Below are 11,236 nucleotides of genomic sequence, written 5' to 3' on the forward strand. Positions count from 1 at the left end.
TGATAGCCTCATCCCAAAAGGAAGGACTCATATCTCAAGACTGCATCATACAATTGGCCATCTCCCCTAATGTTTATTTTCTTTCTCTCAGCAACCCCATTCTGCTAAGGGGTGTGGGGAACTATGAACTGATGATGTAAGCCATGCTCAATGACAAAATATGTGAAAGACTAATTCGCATACTCCCTTTCATTGTCAATGCATATACACCTGACATAAAGACCAGAATTTTTCTCTACGAATGTCTTAAAGATTCAAAATAAATCAAAGACATTAGACTTGTACTTCAAAAAATACACCCATGTGCATCTAGAGAAGTCATCTATGAAGGTAAGCACATATCAAGCACCTAAAAAAGATGGAGTGGAAAATGACATAAGATCCAATTCCAATGGTGCCTTAGCATGTGTGGATCTACCTATCAAAAAAGGATATGTGATGTTTTCCAAGTGCACAACCTCGACAAACATCATCAGTACAAGAGATATGAGGTAGCCTAGTCACTAGCTCATGTGTACTCATCTGTTGTAGTTGTTTGTAGTTAACATGGCGAAAATGCTCATGCCAAAGTTTTTTCACTATGTCTGCATGAGAAACGATAGAAAAACCTATAGAATCAGAGCTCTTGAAGCTATTAAACTGATATAAGTGAGTGTGTAAATCAACACTCCCAATAGCAACAACCAAATCAAGATTGTGGAGGTCGCAAATAACCACTTCATGTGGTGAGAACTCAACTGTCTTACCAAAGCCAGAATGACAAATCTAATAGATAGACAAGAGATTCATAGAAATGGTTAGAACCAATAGAACATCTTGTATGGAACTAACCTCCAAAGAGATAGTGCAAGAACCTGAAACTGAAAGTTGTGCAAAGTCACCAACTACAATCTGTGTAGTAACGCATTGAGCAAGTGAGGTAACCAAATCAGGTGAGTGTTTCATCTGGTGGGAAGCACCTAAATCAATGATCCAAGAAGTAGAAGAAGACAAAGCTTGTGCAAAAAGATCATGTCCTTTCCCTGAAGGAGGAGGTGGTGGCTTTGGAGGACAAAAATTGTATTGTTGCATGGCCTCCTCTAAAGCCTCAAGATGTTTCCAACTCTTGGAAATTGGATGTCCTTTTGTACCAAAAACTGCAAGTATCACCTATAAACTTCTTAGTCTTGGAGGAAAACTCACCAGACTTAGAAGGTTTACCTTTCAGAGTGGATTTTTAAGAATTTGATCTAGGAGATGGCTTGGAGGAACTGTCAATGCCAGCTGAATCTATTTTGGGCTTCAATTTCTACTTTGGCTTCCCTGTAGATGTTTGAGCAACCAATGCCTGGTTCTTTGATCATGTTAGAGAATCCAATTGTGTAAGCTTGTCTGATCTCTAGTTAACCAATCATAGAATACCTCAAATGTGGGCATGGTAAATCTGGGACACAAAGCATCCATAGTGGAATGGAAGGTAGAAGAGAAAATTTGAAAGTTTCCTTGAAGCTTTGACACAATCAAATAAATGCACTCCTTATCTGTCTTTACTTTCCCACCACCGTGTAGCAAAGATCTTTTTTGTTTAAACTTCATCTAGAAGTCCTCAATGGAGGGAAAAGCATCAAGTACAACTAATGTAAGCTCTACCTCAATCTGAAGTACCTTGAACTCATTGATTGTACCAAATAAGACCTCCAACTTAGTCTACATATCTCGAGGAGTAGTGCACCCATCAAGATGAAACTGCAAACTGTTAGATACCTAAAAAGAAATCAACTCCATGGCCTCATCCATCTTGTTCGTATATTGCATGACCTTAAAGGCCCTCTGTAAAACTAGTTTTACATCATCTAAACAAGACCACAATCCTTTTGAATGGAGAAGTTGTGCCATCAAGGTTTTCTGTGTGATAGTTATGTGGGGTTAGAAGTGCTAGACAAGAAGGCATCTTAGTCATTGTTTTAGAAGATGTTTGTTTTGATATAACTATGGTTTACTGATATAAATTACAGAAGAATAAATAATAGCCCCCACAATGCAAAAATTTAAACCCTAGTTTCTAGAAGGAAAGCTTATACAATGAGAAGAAAAAAAGCTTCAAATGAGTATCATGTGAACTTTTGAAAAAAAATGATAAAAATAACAAAGAACCTTGAAAGAACTTGAAGAGACCTTTCCAATACTTCTTATGGATTGAAAAATGGATAAAAATTGAGCAAGTTATGCCCTCTAGAATGCAAGAACAATCACTTGGCTTTGATTGCAAAAATAGGTACCATAATGGAAAAAATCATTAGTAAAACATGCACCAACGTGTCTATCTCAGAATTATCTTTCTGATGATATCTCATTTGCCAAAACTGCCTCTAGCTCAAGATATTGCTAAAAAACCATAGGTAGGTTTAGAAGGAAAAATAAAATAAATAAACCCCCTTAGGAGCAAAAAATTTAGCCCATTGGACTACCTGTTGGAAAAAAAGGGGCCAAAGGTCCATGATCGATATAGTGGCGACAGCCACTGGCTATGGCAGAGCGGAAGCAGAGGATTGGTGGCCATTTGGTTGAGGGAAGGTGATGCACAGGCAGGCGAGTGGTTGGTGGTGCACCGACAGCTCTCCAGTGGTGCAGTGTCGAGCACATCTCCTAGCAACGGTGCATTTTATAAAGCACACTGCATTTTTATAAAAATGCTTTTTTAAAAAATTAAACATTGCATCAAAATGTGTGCGAAGGGTCATACAACCCTAGTATGCAAAAAAAATTGCGTCCCCTGTCAGCTGTGCACAAAACCAAAGTGTTTTATATAAAAATAAGGGTTTTGGCATCCTTTGGATTAAAGCATGAGGTTGGTTTGGACTCAAAGTGCTTCATATGAAAATAAGGGTTTTAACATCTTTTTAAATCCAACTGTGAGGTCTATTTGGACTCAAAGTGCTTTGAATTTCAAAGACCCTCCTATTTTCACAATAGATGCCCTAAAAATACTAGATCTGATCCAACAAGCCCTTAATCTTTGTCGCTTCAAAAATTTTGAACAAGTTGCAACAAACCCAGCTCTAATACAATGTAATGACCCCCTTTTTTTTTTGCTTTAACCTGTCATTCAAAATTTAATAATTTTAGGACGTCATTCCAGTTATTAGCCTTAGATCCTTATTACTATTCAAAATAGAGAGATTGAGAAATGATTAATTAATTTAATTGATTTATAAAGTTTCACTAAATAGCACCAGGTAAGCTATTCTCTCAGGGTTATGACTATCTGGAGACGGTAGATTGACAATGCAAAGGGCGCGTGAAACAAGCTACAAGCGGCTCCCGAGAGGACACCGTCAAGTGCTCGAATTTACTCTGCCTCTCCCTCCACCCACTCCCTATCTGAAGATGCCATAACTCAGAAGAGAACAAGCTTCCTGAACTATAATTGGAAAAATATATATATCTTTATTGGTAATCTTTAAGATCATATAATGTAATGAGATTTTAATGTAGTTATACCCACTTTACAAATTGAAATGTTAATCATTAGAATTATTAACCATTGGATATATATATATATATATATATATATATATATATATATATATATATATATATAACTTTATAATATAAATTATTTGATTATAATTCTATGCGTACCCATGAATTATATTTACTAATTCTAAGTGGGTGAATGACACAACCATTTGATTAAGCTCAAGTAATGCGCAAGATATCAATCCGCATAATGGATTCGGTATTATCGATTCTTATCTTTATTATAACATAATTGAAATATGAATAACATTAAGGACATTGCGGATTTATAATTATGATGGTAGAGGTAATCGAAATGTTTAATGTAATAATACACTGTCATTGCAAATTTGTAATTACACTACTGCCAACGAGTCTAGATTATCATACCGGTATTATCGATGGTTCAAAGGTTGGCAAGGTGGTAAAATAGTATGTTTGCTTACAACTCAGTATGTCTTGTGTACTGGTACAGGTGCCGAGGTAATTGGTTAGCGATTTGCAAGTTCTTCTTCTTTATAAAATCTTTTATCCGCTCATGCCTTGTATGTTTCTTCCAGCGTATTAATTGTTTTGTATCTTCAAACGTATTAATTGTTTGTATCTTTCATGTCTTTTCCCTAACCCTAATCATGATATATATATACATATCATGCATAGTGCGAATGAAAAGTCGTGACTATTGAGTTTAGTTTAGTTTTTCATAAATCAATGCTGATTTAATATTATATCGATGTAGCAATTGTTATGATGTCATTGTATTCTAGTAATTTTAGGGTTTACAATTTAAAAGAACGTTTGTAGTAATGAAATTTAGGTAAAACATTTTGGAATAGTAAAATGAATACTTTGAAAGTTGACAATATTAATATATTTAATAATAGCAATAATATTTTTAATGTTTGTATGGAACTTCTCTATAATAATAATAATATTTATGACAACTTATGAGTCATTTGATTAAAACAATTTTATATATATATATATATATATTTAAATAAAATTTATTATGTCAATAATTATTCGAGCTTAATACATAACATTCTTGATAGAGTAAAACACATCAATTCGGGCTCATTACAGTCCCCCCTTCCAATTTCTGCTTGTCCTCAAGCAGTGTTGTATGAGAAAGGGCTTCTTCCCCAACCCAGGTAGCATCTTCCTTGGGAAGATTTTTCCATCTTACTAAGTACTCTAGAATAATCCTATTCCTTAATCTCTTCTCTCGTTTTTCAAGAATAGTCTCAGGCTCTAGAACAAGTTTTCCTTCATTGTCTAATGGTGGCAGATCAACACAGGGGCTTATATTCTTACCGATGACCCTTTTCAGTCTGGATACATGGAATATGTTGTGGATTTTACTATTCTCAGGTAACTCTATCTCATATGCCACTTCTCCTATCCTTCTTAGTACCCGATATGGTCTGTAGAAATAGAGCTTTAATTTCTCTACTCCACTGATCTTGAGTGAGGTTTGTTTGTAGGGTTGCAGTGTTAGGAATACTAGGTCTCTGACTTGGAATGATCTTTCTACTCATTTCTGATCAGCATAAATCTTCTGTTGGTTTTGAGCATGGCGAAGATTATCTTTGAGAGCTTCCATAAGATCAGCACTTTGTTGAATGAAGTCCTTGGCTCCTGGTATCTTACTTTCTTGGCTGATTAAATCTCCAAATGTAGTGACTTCATATCCATACAATGCCTTAAACGAACTCATCCCGATTGACATATGATGGGTATTATTATAACAATATTCTCCCAAGTACAACCATTTGACCCATGTATTTTGTTGTCCTGTCACATAATTTCTGAGATAACCTTCTATCCACTTATTGAAAATTTCGGTCTGCCCATCTGTTTGGGGATGATAGCTAGTGTTGGGGGTTAATTCAGTTCCTACCAATCTAAAGAGTTCCTTCCAGAATAGGCTAAGGAATTTGCTATCCCTATCACTTATGATATTTCTTGGTAATCCATGAAGCCTGAAGATATCTTTAAAGAATAATTCTGCTATCTGTGGTGCTTTATAATGTATGGATATGGGAAGGAAATGTGCAAATTTTGTTAGCCTATCCACCACTACCATGATGGAATCTTTTTCTTGTACTTTAGGTAAACCTGTGATGAAATCCATAGAAATGGTCTCCCACTTTTGATTGGGAATGGGTAATGGTTGTAATAAACCAACCGGGTAATGCTATTCAGATTTATTTTTCTGACATATTATACATTCTTGGACATGCTTTATGATGTCCTTCTTCATACCTTTCCAGGAGTACCTTTCTCTAACCTTTCTGTAAGTTTTGTAAAATCCAGTGTGACCCGATAGGGGGTTATCATGATACTCCTTCATGATCTTTCTTTTAACTTTGGAATTTGTTGCTAGCAATAGTCTTCCTCTGTATAGTATGAGCTCCTCCACAATTTTGATTTCTTCATTGGCTATATTTCCTTCCATGATTTCATTGGTTCTGGGATCTTTAGCATAATCTGCAATAATTTCATTTTTCCAATTATCTGTGATACTAGTAAGAGTATTCAATTGTCCTTGCCTGGATAAAGCATCGGCTACCACGTTATGAGTGTCTTTGACATACTCAATATCAAAGTTATATGCTTGGATTTTACTTATCCATTTCTATTGCTGATCATTAAGATCCTTTTGACTCATGAAGAATCTTAGGCTATTGTGATCTGTTTTAATATTGAACCTTCCACACACTAGGTATTGCCTGAATTTTTCCACTGCGTGCATGATAGCTAACATATCCTTATCATAAATTGAGAAGTGTCTTTCTGTCTTAGAAAGTTTTCAACTTTCAAAGGCAATAGGGTGTTTGCTTTGCATAAGCACAGCCCCAATTCCTTCACCAGAAGCATCGCATTGTAATTCAAAAGGTTGTGTAAAATTTGGGACAGCTAAGACTGGGCACGAACTCATTCTTTCTTTTAATGCTTCAAAAGCCTCATGCGCCGCTTCATTCCATCTGAAATTTCCTTTCTTGGTCAGATCTATTAAAGGAGATGCTAATTTTGAAAAATTCTTCACAAATCGTCTATAGTAGCTGCAAAGGCCTAGGAACCCTCTGAGCTGAGTAAGAGTTTTGGGTTTCGGCCACTCTCTTATTGCTTTAATCTTTTCCTCATCCACACTTACACCTTTGGCACTGATTTTATGACCGAGATATAAAATTTCTTCTAATCCAAATTCACACTTTGATGCTTTCGAAAATAGGGATTCAGATTCCAATATACTCAGGACTTCATCAATGTGCTGGAGATGTTCTGCCCATGTTTTGCTATAGATAAGGAGGTCATCAAAGAAAATAAGAAGGAATTTCCTGAGTTGTTTTCAGAATATATGATTCATACAGGATTGGAAGGTGGCTGGGGCATTAGTTAGGCCAAAGGGTAGAACCAAAAACTCAAAATGCCCATAATGACATCTAAATGTCGTCTTGGGAACATCTTCTTTCCTCATCCTGATCTGATGGTATCCTGAACGTAAATCAATTTCAGAGAAATATACTGCTCCATGAAGTTCATCTATGAGTTCATCCACCCTAGGAATGGGATAGCGATTTTTTATAGTCTTCTTATTTAGGGCTCGATAATCTATACACATCCTCATTGTCCCATCTTTCTTTTTCACAAGTACTACTAGTGATGCAAAAGGACTGGAGCTGGGTTGAATGTGTCCCATTGCTAAGAGTTCTTGAATGGCCTTTTCAATTTCATCCTTATACTTTTGAGGATGTCGGTAAGGGGTGGTGATCACTGGTTTAACATCTTTTTCCAATTCTATAATGTGTTAAAATCCTCTCTTGGGAGGCAATCTTGGGGGAATCTCTTCAAATACTCTTTGATGTTTTTTAATGATAGGTTCAATGTCAATATGGATGACAGATTCTTGTGGAGTTGGTTTATTTAGTATTAAACATTGTGCAATCATGTCGTAGTATTCTTTCTATTCTTTTGCAAGAAACCAATTTCGCAGAATCATCAAGTATTCCTTCCAATGTTATTTCTTCCCCATTGTGCTCAAAATGGATTTTTAGGTTTGGAAGGTTCATGTCGTAGTATTCTTTCTATTCTTTTGCAAGAAACCAATTTCGCAGAATCATCAAGTATTCCTTCCAATGTTATTTCTTCCCCATTGTGCTCAAAATGGATTTTTAGGTTTGGAAGGTTGAACCTAAAACATCCCAGAGAAAATATCCATGGACTGCCCAAAATTATATCTAAGTCAAGTGGAACCACATGTAGGTCTTCTCTGATGGTGTGCTTTCTTCCTAACGTGATTTCTTGTTGTGGGATTACCTTTGTGCAACGTACCAATGATCCTGTGGCTTGAACAGCAGTAAAGCCTTTAAACTTCTCTGTTTTTAATTTCATTCTATTAACCAGTATTTCACTAATGTAGTTATGGGATGCTCCACTATCCACCAGTGCAATGACTTTATGTCCATTAAGGGTGCATCTAATCCTTAAGACCCTATTTTTGGAGGGTTGTGTCATAGTGGCTATTAGTCCATATTCTTCCCCTTTTGCTTCTTCTTCATTGCTTTTGACACATTTTGCCTTTTTGCTCACCATTTTTTCCTCATCATCTTCTTCTATTCTTTGGATGCAGCCTTTTTTTCCACATCTGTGTCCAGGCACCCAGTCGATTCCACAATTTCTACAAGTGTTCTTTTTGCAGCTATGGCCTGGCTCCCATGGTTCTTGGCATTTAAAGCATAAATTCCTTTTCTTTAATTCCTCTCGTTCTTTGGTTGGAATGAACTTTTTGTAGGATTTATCTTTTTTTTGATTTTTAATAGTGGGCTTATTCCATGATTTGTTGCTTGTGTTTGAGACTTCTAACCTTAAGGTCGTTTCAAAAGCATCATCTAAGGATGAAGGCTTTAAGGTACTTACTAGACCCTTTAGTGAATCTTTTAACCCTTCTATGAACAAGTAGGTAAGGCATTCATCATCCACTCCTGTGACTTGGACAGAGATCCTTTGAAATTCTTTAATATATCCTTCTATTGTTCCTTGTTTCCTTAATTGAGTTAATTTCTTAAAGTTTTCTTGAGGATGCTTCCTATCAAATCTCTTAATGAGTTTTTGAGAAAATTCCTCATAGCAAGTAATATTTGGTGTCCTTGGGTGACAAAGCCATGATGCCACCAATCATGAGCTATGCTTTCTAAGTGAAGGATTGCGAATTGAAGCACATCTTCCTCTGTCATTGGACTTAGGGTGAGATAGGTGTTCAATTTTTGTAGCCATGCACGTGCCGTAAGTTTCTCTGATCCATCAAAATTTGGAAGTGTCACTTTATTTACTTTACTTCTAAAATCTTGATTCTGATGTCTTTTTTCTTTCCTATGACTTTCTTGCCTGTTGGCTTCACAGAATTCCGTGAATGTTATTAACTCCCTGATTTCTGGTTCAAGATTGGCATAAGCTCTAGCATTTTCAATAGCAATATTGGGTGTTTGACCTTCTTCTTCCATTGAGGGGACTTCCCTGGGTAAGAAAGGAGGTTTGGGTACTTGAGATGGCGTAGCTCCATTATTTTCTGAATGATTTGAACTTATGTCCCTTCCATTAGAATTATTATTTTTAAGATTGTTTATGGAATTACCCATGTTTTGCAGTGCTTGAATAAGTGCTTGATTTGATCTTTCTATTTGCTCTACTAAGGTTTGGTTTGTCTGTTCCATAACATTCCTAATTTCATTGGATAATTGCTCACTCATTTTTGCTCCTTTTGTCATTTACTATATTTTCAGGATGGCAGGATCAGGCTCTGATACCAATTGTAATGACCCCTTTTTTTTTTTGCTTTAACCTGTCATTCAAAATTTAATAATTTTAGGACGTCATTCTAGTTACTAGCCTTAGATCCTTATTACTATTCAAAATAGAGAGATTGAGCAATGATTAATTAATTTAATTGATTTATAAAGTTTCACTAAATAGCACCAGGTAAGCTATTCTCTCAGGGTTATGACTATCTGGAGACGGTAGATTGATGGTGCAAAGGGCGCGTGAAACAAGCTACAAGCAGCTCCTTGGAGGACACTGTCAAGTGCTCGAATTTACTCCGCCTCTCCCTCCACCCACTCCCTATCTGAAGATGCCATAACTCAAAAGAGAACAAGCTTCCTGAACTATAATTGGAAAAATATATATATCTTTATTAGTAATCTTTAAGATCATATAATGTAATGAGATTTTAATGTAGTTATACCCACTTTACAAATTGAAATGTTAATCATTAGAAATATTAACCATTAGAAATATATTAATCATTGAAATGCCAATCATTAGAAATATATATATATATATATAAAACTTTATAATATAAATTATTTGATTATAATTCTATGCGTACCCATGAATTATATTTACTAATTCTAAGTGGGTGAATGACACAGCCATTTGATTAAGCTCAAGTAATGCGCAAGATATCAATCCGCATAATGGATTCGGTATTATCGATTCTTATCTTTATTATAACATAATTGAAATATAAATAACATGAAGGACATTGCGGATTTATAATTATGATGGTAGAGGTAATCGAAATGTTTAATGTAATAATACAATGTCATTGCAAATTTGTAATTACACTACTGCCAACGAGTCCAGATTATCATACCGGTATTATCGATGGTTCAGAGGTTGGCAAGGCGGTAAAACAGTATGTTTGCTTACAACTCGGTATGTCTTGTGTACTGGTACAGGTGCCGAGGTAATTGGTCAACGATTTGCAAGTTCTTCTTCTTTATAAAATATTTTATCTGCTCACGCCTTGTACGTTTCTTCCAACGTATTAATTGTTTTGTATCTTCAAACGTATTAATTTTTTGTATCTTTCGTGTCTTTTCCCTAACCCTAATCATGATATATATACATATCATGCATAGTGCGAATGAAAAGTCGTGACTGTTGAGTTTAGTTTAGTTTTTCATAAATCAATGCTTATTTAATATTATATCGATGTAGCAATTGTTATGATGTCATCGTATTCTAGTAATTTTAGGGTTTACAATTTAAAAGAACGTTTGTAGTAATGAAATTTAGGTAAAACATTTTGGAATAGTAAAATGAATACTTTGAAAGTTGACAATATTAATATATTTAATAATAGCAATAATATTTTTAATGTTTGTATGGAACTTCTCTGTAATAATAATAATATTTATGACAACTTATGAGTCATTTGATTAAAACAATTTTATATATATATATATATATATATATATATATATATATATATATATATATATATATATATATATATATATATATATATATAAATAAAATTTATTATGTCAATAATTATTCGAGCTTAATACATAACATTCTTGATAGGGTAAAACACATCAATTCGGGCTCATTACATAGAATGTAAGATTTGATACAAAATAAATCTTCCAAGCCCAAGAAACCTGCATGCAAAAAACTTGTCACAAAGAAGGAGAGAGGAGAAAAGTAAAAGGATTTTTCTCTAACAATATCCAAGACTAAATTATCAACCAAGAGAATAAATGAAAATATACAATTTATCAATCCTTATAGAAGGAGATCCTAAAACCTAAAAGGGAAACCCTAAGTGTAATTACTAAATGGGAATGCATATGCATAAGGGAAATATTAAGAAGGGAGTAAAGGTAATTTAAATAAATTAAATTTTAAAATCCTTTACTCTAACATCTCTTTATTGAATCTTTCCTCTTCC

This window comes from Cupressus sempervirens, chromosome 6, assembly GCF_028749045.1.
Source record: "Cupressus sempervirens isolate cs-2001-9-10 chromosome 6, ASM2874904v1, whole genome shotgun sequence".
NCBI classification, from domain to species: domain Eukaryota; kingdom Viridiplantae; phylum Streptophyta; class Pinopsida; order Cupressales; family Cupressaceae; genus Cupressus; species Cupressus sempervirens.